Source organism: Nannospalax galili, unplaced genomic scaffold (genome assembly GCF_000622305.1).
Source record: "Nannospalax galili isolate Female #2095 unplaced genomic scaffold, S.galili_v1.0 scaffold210, whole genome shotgun sequence".
Taxonomy (NCBI): domain Eukaryota; kingdom Metazoa; phylum Chordata; class Mammalia; order Rodentia; family Spalacidae; genus Nannospalax; species Nannospalax galili.
Window position 1 is genome coordinate 2,838,381 of NW_008329365.1, and position 9,196 is coordinate 2,847,576.

The window sequence follows — 9,196 nt, forward strand, 5'->3', positions numbered from 1 at the left end:
TTGTCTAAAAATGTGCTTGGCATCTAGTTGCAATCGGCTGACATTCCAAGGCCAAACGATTCAGGACATAAAACCGTCATCAGGAGTGTGTGTTTGGATTTATTGTCTGTTTTTTATTTCTATTTTTTCCTGGCCCGAAACTCACTAAGCAGCCCACACTGGCCTCAAACTCATGATCTTTTAACCTCAGCTTCCTACGTGCTGGAATTATAGGCGTGAACCACCATGCTTGGGCCTTCAGTGTCTAATTTGAAGACCCTTCCCTAGGCTTCCAAAGAGGCTGCCTGGTTCATATAGTCCTAAAGGAGAGGGAAGAGAAAATACAAATTACAGAACAGTGAAAAATGTTTCACCAACATGGAAGAAATCACTTTAAAACACATTTTGACGGAGGTTTTCATTGTAATAGACATGTAATATATCTCTGCTTTCTGTGTGCTGAGTGACTAACACTACCCAATTTTGAGTGGAAAGATAATCTTTCAAGGTAGCTTTAGAAGAAGGAAAAAGGTGAAGACATTCAGTGAATGTGACAAATTTATTCTGTACATGAAAGAAGCACTTCTTTTTTATTAGTAGAAAAATCTTATTTTCCACACCAAGCAAATAAATGTTAAACAGCTGAATAATGGCTCACAGGTGCACTAAACCACCTTCCTGCTTGGAGCCGTCACCCCTTTTATTCCAGGCAGGTCCTTCACTTCCTCCTACTTCATTCTTGGGCCATTTCCTCTCTGTCTTTTATGTCCCATAAGTCCTCATGCTATTCACAGCACAGCCAAAAACCTGCTGATTCAGTTAGTGATGACTTAATACTGTTGCTTGTCTAAGAACGCACAGCCACAAACCCAGGAGCGAGCACCCTTCGCTGGTCGTGTTAGTGCTACTGTCTACACAATTGCCCAGAGCCACAGCATGTTGACTCCAGGTAGCCAGCAAGGGCCATGAGCTTCCGGGGTTTCTTTTAGGGTGTCATTAGTTCCCAGAGTTTCTGAGAATTTTAGTTCACTTGGACTCCCCAAACTGCTGCAAATCAGAGACCTGGGGATGTTTCAGGATACGGAGAATGATTCCCACTGTCATGATGCTCTTACCCACTATTTCACCTCCCAGTGTCAGTATATTGTTTCTAGGATTCCTTTTTTTCAGTCCTATGTGCAGGTCTTGAAGCTACATCCACATACCACTTAGTCAGCACAGTTGGTAGATCTACTGTCTACTCCTCCCTGCACCCATCATTTTAACAACTTTTTTAAAACCAGCATCTCATTATGACCAGGCTGGCTTCAAACTTGATCATTTGTTCTCAGCCCGCCAAGTTCTAGAGTTTCAGGTCTGGGTCACGATGCCCAGTTAAAGCATACCTCCCCCCTCCCTTGTATATATGTGTGTGCCTGTTCAAGTGTGTACATGTGCATGTGTCTGTGTGGGTGCAGGCCAGAGGTCTATGTTGTGTGTCTAACTCAATTATACCCCACTTTTTTATTTGTGTGTGGGTATGTATGTGTGGTGCATGCATTTGTATTTGCAAGTGTGTGCACTGGTACATGATCACACATGTCTGTGGAGGCCATAGATCAACACATCAGGTCTTCCCTGTTGCTCTTCACCTTATGTTTTTGAGACAGGGTCTCTCATTGAACCTGGAGTTCACTGATTCACCTGGTCTGGCTGGCCAGTGAGCCCCAGGGATCCTCCTGTCTGTTTTCCCAGCACTGGGATTGCAGATGTGTCACCACACCCAGCTTTTTAGATGGGTGCTGGGGATCCAAACTCAGATTCTCATGTTTTCAAGGCAGGCACTTTACTGAGTCATATCCGCAGCTCGGAAGCATGTTCTTTTTTTTTTTTGAATATTTTATTTATTTTTATTTTATGTGTATGAGTGTATTGCCTGCAGGTATGTGAATGCACCTGTGTCGTGCAATGCCGCGGAGGTCAGAAGAAGGCTTCAGATTTCCCTGGAGCTGGAGTTAAGGACAGTTCGTAGCTGCCATGTGGGTGCTGGGAATTATCTGGGTCCTCTACAAGAGCAATCAGTGCTCTTAACTGCTAAGCCATCTCTGTAGCCCAGGAAGCATGTTCTTTATAGATTCAGTGAATTTTAGTGCATTTATAGATTTCTGCATCCATCACAATGACCCAATTTCCATGCTCTCCAAGAGCTCCTCCTTGTTTCTCTTCAAGCTTCACTCCCATCTCCATCCCCAGGCAAATGCTCTTCTGCTCTGTGTCTCTGCCTTTACTGGGAATTCAGTATAAATGGAAGTATACAACACATGCTTCTGTTGTCTGTCGTCTTTTAACCCAGCATGTTTTTGAAGTGTTTGTTATTGCATGTGTTGGTAACTTATTCTCTTTCTTGCTAAATAGTATTCCATTATGTAGATATTCCATGTTTTATTTATACATTCACTATCTGATTTACATGTGGACTATTTCCAGTTTGTTGGGGGCAAAAATGAGGGTCACTTAGCTCTTGGAGAGATGTTAGAAGAAGCAAAGGTCAGCTTGGGTTGATATTCTGATATATCTATGATGGTTAACTTTGTCAACTTGACACCACCCAGTATGACCTGGGAAAAGAGTCTCAGTGGGGACTGTCTATACTGGATTGACCTGTGGGCATGTCTGTGGGGGATTCCTTAATTAACTGATGTTAGTCCACCAAGGGTAGCCTGTTCCTTAGGCAGGGGTCCAGAACTGTATTTGTGGAGAAATCTAGCTGAGCACAAGCAAGCGAGAGGCATACATATATTTATTCTCTCTTTACTCTTGGATGTGATGTGTCTAGCTGCCTCAAGTTCCTGCCTTGACTTTCCCTGAATGATAGACTGTAACCTGAATAAATAAAATAAACCCTTTCTCCCCTAAGTTGCTCTAGGTCAGGATATTTTATCACAGTAACAGAAATAAAACTAGAACAGGACATCAGCATGAAAGTTCTGGTTGAATCCCCAGAAGAGTCCAGGAGGGTATTGCAAAGAGTTTAGAGAGGGAAAATAGTCTTCTGTTCTCTCAGAAGAAATCTGGTCGTTCCCTGTGTGGTTTTTACCACCAGCAGTTTTTTCCTCCAATCTAATAGGAGGACCTTAACTGTGAAAATTTATTTATTCAAATTTACTTAATGCGTGTATCATGTGTGTATACATGTTCATGTGTGTGCATGCCTGTGTGTAGGTGCATGTGCATAGACATAATGTGGAGGCTGGAGGTTGACATCATTGGAGTCTTCATCACTTGTCACTTTATTATTGAGGCAGAGTCTCTCAATTAAAACTCAGAGCTAGCCAGCTTGCCCAGGGAATCCTGTCTCTGCCTTCCAGGTACTGGAATTACACGTGGGCTGTCACACACACCTGGCATTTACATAGGTTCTAGGAATCTGAACTCTGGTCTTCAGGCTTGCAAGGCAAGTGCTCTACCCACTGAGCCATCTCCCCAGCCCTGTTATAAAGAGAGTAAAAGGAGGGAACCAATAAGTACTCTCTGTGAACACTGAGCCAAGGTTGTGAGTTTTGAATGTCAAAATCCTGGACAGTCCAGATGGGAGGGTTGCCTGTCTATCTCTTGGCCCTTTAGAGCACCCAGGATGGCCTTGCTAGCTTTTTGTTGCACAATGATCAAGCGTGGGTCATTCTAGAGGCCAAGGGAGAGACAGGGTGCCTGAATTCTCATTCTTGATTGTAAGGAGGCGGTCGTGAGGCCTCTGGTCATGAACACCTGTATCCAGGTTCAGCTCTGTTCTCTACTTGGAAAAGGTGCTGTTCACTACAACATTTACTCTTGCTACTGCCCTTTGAGAATCAGCAAACTCCTTGCAGGGCAGGATCAGCCACAGGGACTGTGCTATGGTGGAATCGACAAGGGAACACTGCAAAGAGATAGGCTCAGTGAATTCTGCATCAGGGCGGAAATCTCAAGCTTGAAGGGAAATCACTGGGCTTTTGCTACTCAGACCAGCAACACCAGCAGCAGCCAGAGCTTGTTAGAAACACAGAATCACGCAGGGGGTATGAGTCAGTGGTACAACGTGTGCTTGGCGTGCACAAGGCCCTGGGTCCAACATTTGGCACTAAAGAGAGGGTTATAGAATCTAAAGCCCACCCACAGGGTACAGAATTACAGATCTGCTCATGTTTCCTAAAAGCAAAAGTCTGGAGCTATAGCTCAGCTGACAGAGTGCCTGCCTAGCATGCATAAGCCCCTGGGTTCCATCCCCAGCACTTCATCAAGCAAGCATCGTGGTGCATGCTTGTAATCTCAGCATTTGGGAGGGTAAGAGCAAGAAAAACAGAAGTTCAAGGTCATCCTCAACTACAGCAGGGAGCTTGAGGCTAGCCTGGACTCTGTGAGACCCTGTCTCAAGGAAAAAAGAAAATCTGTTTTCTGAGATCCCCAGGTGATTAACACACACTTTCAGATCGGCACAGCCCTGGTATAGTTCTGTGTTCTAAGAGGCCTTTGTAAATACCTGGTCACGTGTTCACTCAGCCTCTGCCTAATAACTCCAGGGATGGAGCGGCAAGGTCGGTCAGCAGATGAAAATACTCCTTTATCTTTCCTTTTTGATTAGGGCGGTTAGGTAGATAAGTGGGCATAAGTGGATAAATTGCTATGCAATTTGCAAGGGCAGGGCAGGTGTTCAAGCTACCCTTTAAAACTGCAGCTTTAGCGGACCGACTAAAGGTCTGGAGGAAACATGACGACTTTGGTATGTGACTGTGTGCCCATTTGGTCACATTCTATAGTACATGTACCTGCAGGAAGATGCAGCATTATTGTCTGTGAGGATATGTAATGCAAGTGAGTTGCCATCCATTACTCTGAGTAATTACTGTTTAAGATGCTACATTTTTTGGTACCATGATGAACAAATTGATTAGAGTATTGACGAACTTCAGCACGCTTCAGCATCACCTGGAGACCTGAAACAGATCACAGGCCTCACCTCCGCAGCTGTTGATTCAGTGAGCTGACAATCTGCATTTCTAGCAATTTCCAGGTAATTTGAATGGGAAATGATTAGAAATGGTAGCTTCAAAGGCCCTGCAGACCCACAGGAAGTGTCTTCTAGATCTTTATGTGATCAAATGCTCGGATGGTGTGGAGTATAAAGCCAAATTTTAGCAATCCAGTCCAGGGTTACAAAGTACCTAAGACAGTGCAGACAGAAGCAATCCAGCATTTTCTGAGACCATTTTGTTTTTAAATCTTTATTTTTATTTTATGTGTATGAGTGTTATGCCTGCTCGTATATCATCGTACCCATGTCATGCAAAGTCAGCAGAACCCAGAGGGTGTCGAATACCCTGGAAATGGAGTTACAGTTGTTAGCTGCCATGTCGGTATTGGGAATCGAACCCAGGTCCTCTGGAAGAGCAGCTACTGATTTCAGTCACTGAGCCATCTCTCCAGTCCTGATACCATCCATTTTAAACCCCCATATTATATCCACATCTATCTCTTGGTTGCTACAAAGCAAAGCCATTTGCTTGCTTTCACAGTCTGACTCTCTGCCAGTGTCTAATGGCAAGCAGATAGTTCTGGCTGCCTATGTGATGTTTTGATCTTTAGTTTTTTGGGACAGAATCTTTTGTAGCATAGGTTGGCCTCAAATCTGTTATCAGGTGAAGGTGACCTTGAGTTCCTGATCCTCCCAGGTACTGACATTACAGTCGTGTGCCACCACAGCAGGCTCCGTTTGATCTTAAAATCTCAACTGTCCTGATTGGTGGTGGCTCCATCAGCCAGTGTGGCCGAGATATTGAACATGGAATGTCTGATAATCATCCATGCTATTTATTGTAGTACTGGGTTTGGTCATGGGCTCTACCCTCACATATGGCTTCATCTTGTAGGCTCCAACCCTACAAGGGTTGCTTATCATTTAAGTCGTTATTGACCTGGCACATCCTTGGCACACCACAAGGCCCACACATCTGACTGGCATCCCTTTGGGTAGATTTTCCCATGCACAGCAGTTGCTCAGATTGGAGTGATCTGCTCTGACCTTCCCGGTGGTGGTTGTTTAAAGCCTGTCTGCAGAGTGCAGGGGAACAGGCTTCCTGCCAGGGGAAACCGGGACTGTACTTTACACCGTAATTGAGCAGACAGGATTTACCTCATCAGAGCACCTTGTCTGTCTGACTCCATTTCATATTAAAAACAGACTTGGAACTTCATTTTTTTTATAAAAAATTTATTGAGATGATGTAATTATAGGCTTTTCTTTAAAAATTATTTGCAACTCACTGGCCCTGAGAAAAGGCATTTTTTTTTTGTTTTTTCTTTTTTGTTACATTCATTTGATTCAGTCCCTTATAAACCCCACACCTCATAAACAAGAGATTAGAAACTAAACAACAACAATTCATTCTAGATTCATCTGGCTTGCAGGTGGGTGCAGTCGCAAAGAGAAATCTTCAAGAATGTTCACTTGTGAGTGTGAAAGATTCGGGGAGTTTGCAGTTGTTTAGTGTTGAGGCGGGTAGGCCAAAAGAGTATCAGGTGAGTCCTCCATGGCCTGACAGGCGGGGATTCCTGGGTGTCTGCTTCCCTGCCCCACTGGCTTCCTTTTGCCACTTGATTTATTCTGCTCAGGGGAGGAGAGGCTGAGTGAATTGAACAGCAGTTCTAACTAGCACCGAATGACTGGACAACAAAACCACCTTCTGTTCTTTGCAACTCTTTTTATCTTTTAGTTTCTTTGCTGGGAATGGGTCAGATGGGGGTCTGGTCAGGCTGAATCCCAATCCTGTCTGCACCCATGACAAGTGACACGACCTCTCTTGGGTTCCCTTCTACCAATAGCAGTGAATGTGTCAAAAACGTTTAGAGCTGGACCCTGGAAAAGGGCGTGTGAACACAGAGGTCCCTCAGTCATCCCTGACTCCTTTTATAGCCATCTCAGTATCAGCTAAAGCGACATTCGCATTTGGACAAGGTATAAGTGTAAAAAGCTGTTGAATCAGGGGGTTCTGCATTGTACTATGGAAAGGAGAAAACACATCAGCTTGTTTTGTTTTTTTCTTGTGAGGACCCCCCCACCTCCACCCCTCCTCCCCCCAAAAGATATGGAACATTAGTGATATAGCTGGGCAGAGTGGCACCCACCTTTAATCCCAGCACTTGGGAGGTAGAGGCAGATGGATTTCTGTGAGATGGTGGCCAGCCTGGTCTGCACAGTGAGTTCCAGGCTAGCTAGGGCTACAGAGAAACCTTGTCTCAAAAAAAGTGTCTCCAAAAGAAAGACTTTACACCTAGCCAGCTACCACTGTTTTCTTCTGATTGAGACTTGGAGACAGCCTGGCCATTAAGTGAAGAGAGAGGGCAGAGGATTCTAAGACCTAGGCGAGAGCCAAAAATTCCCACAATGGCCACAGACAAAGGCCACCTATTCAGATGACACGAACTTTTAGCTTGGTGTCCAGTGCGGTTTTCATCACCTCTTGTACTTAATGTTCAGCTGGGAAGATTCATGTGGGCTGGATCCTGTGGGCAGAATACAGACTCCCATAGTGTTGTTCCCTCAAGGTGTGGTCAACTGAATTGGAACCCTTAGCGTCTGCAGCATGATAACACTGTACCCCTGGTGACAGCACTGTCCCTGTCCTCTCCCAAATAAACGAAGACTTTTGCAGTTAAGAGAATCAACAGAAAATCACTATTGGTAATATCTGGATGGGAAATAATGATGGTTCTGGAATTAAGATCTCTACTTCAAGTGGCTGAAGCTGTCATACTAAGTCTTACATATTCTCAAGCTTTTAATACAGGAATCCTTAGGACAAAAGGGAATTTCCCTCCATAGCTCATCTAATCTCAGAGAAGGCCAACGTCACGTCCTGGCCTCTCATTGTCATGTTCATACAAAGGACCTCGGTCAAAAAAAAAAAAATCCATACTCTCTAGCCCTTTTACCCCATGGCTCATACAACATACCAAGTATTTGGTTTAATCTTCCCTTTGAGTTAACAGTACCAGTCACCTAAAAGGCTGAAAACAACATATCACCTGAACATGCTTTTAAGACACCTGCAGCATATGAATCTTATCACCACTCAGACCGAGACCAAATCCCTTGTCCAGAAGGTTACTGATCTCCTTGAAGGCAGATGGGGGGGAAAGGCATGTGGCAGTAGGAACAGACTGGCCACCTGTGTGTGTATCTGGTGGCTGGTAAGAGGCAGGGACAGAACAGAGCTGGTTAAGTACAGACATACCCAGCAGGCCTGGGAGACGCTTGCCCAAAGGTGTGAAGGTTCTTTTGTAAGGCAGGATGCATTGTCTGGGTTTAAAAACACCGTACTTCAAAGATTGGCTGTCTCAAATTATGTTGGGAGAGTCAATTTAGATGGCTAGAAAAGGAAAAAAAAAAAACCCTATAACAGTTGTCTAAAAATCTGTTATCAAAAGTCCTAAGGCGTAGCACTGTCCTTATTTTGGAAGATACTGTCGGCCTTATGTTGAGGTGAAAAAGTTACAATGGGTCCTTCCTGAAATACAGCAAAATGAATGTATCTAAGGAATTTCCTGTCTGCTCCATGCTGCGTCTGGAACTGTGCTCCAGGATCCTCCCTCTGCAAGTGTTCGATGTGGACCAGGAAATGAAAGAAGTTAGGAACTAGGGGGAGAAGGGGTGAAGAATTCAGTGGGAACGTGAAAGGGACGATGAGACGGCTTGGGAATGTGACCAACAGCTCTGTTCTCACTAGCCTCAACCTGTTCCAAAAAATCAAATCCCCACTGCAGAAGAGCTCTGCCCAGCTTCTGGACCATAAGGCCTGTGTGGTCTTTTCATGTCTGCAGCACTGGCCTGGTCCTGTCAGCCATCTGTGGGAGGGCTGGTTGGAGAAGCACTGCTCTTTCTAGACTCCCTCAGAAGGGTGGCCATGGGCAGGGATAGGGGCCAGACTGTGTGTTAGCCTCAGAGCAACTGGGTCACTGATGCATTTAGATGCCAGTGACTCCCAAGACGCTCCTGGGGGGATGAAGAGAGGAAAAAGGGAGAGAGAGAGAATGCTCTTTTTCCATGTGATCATTTTTTAAAAGCATCTTTTGTTTTTCAGGCAAGCCCCAACTGCAACAGGAACAAACCTGAACCATGTGGCAGGAAAGAGGAACTGTTCCCTTCTGCACAAATTCTCTTTCCTGACAGGCTGAGCTGACTGTACTTGGTGAGATTTGCAAAAAA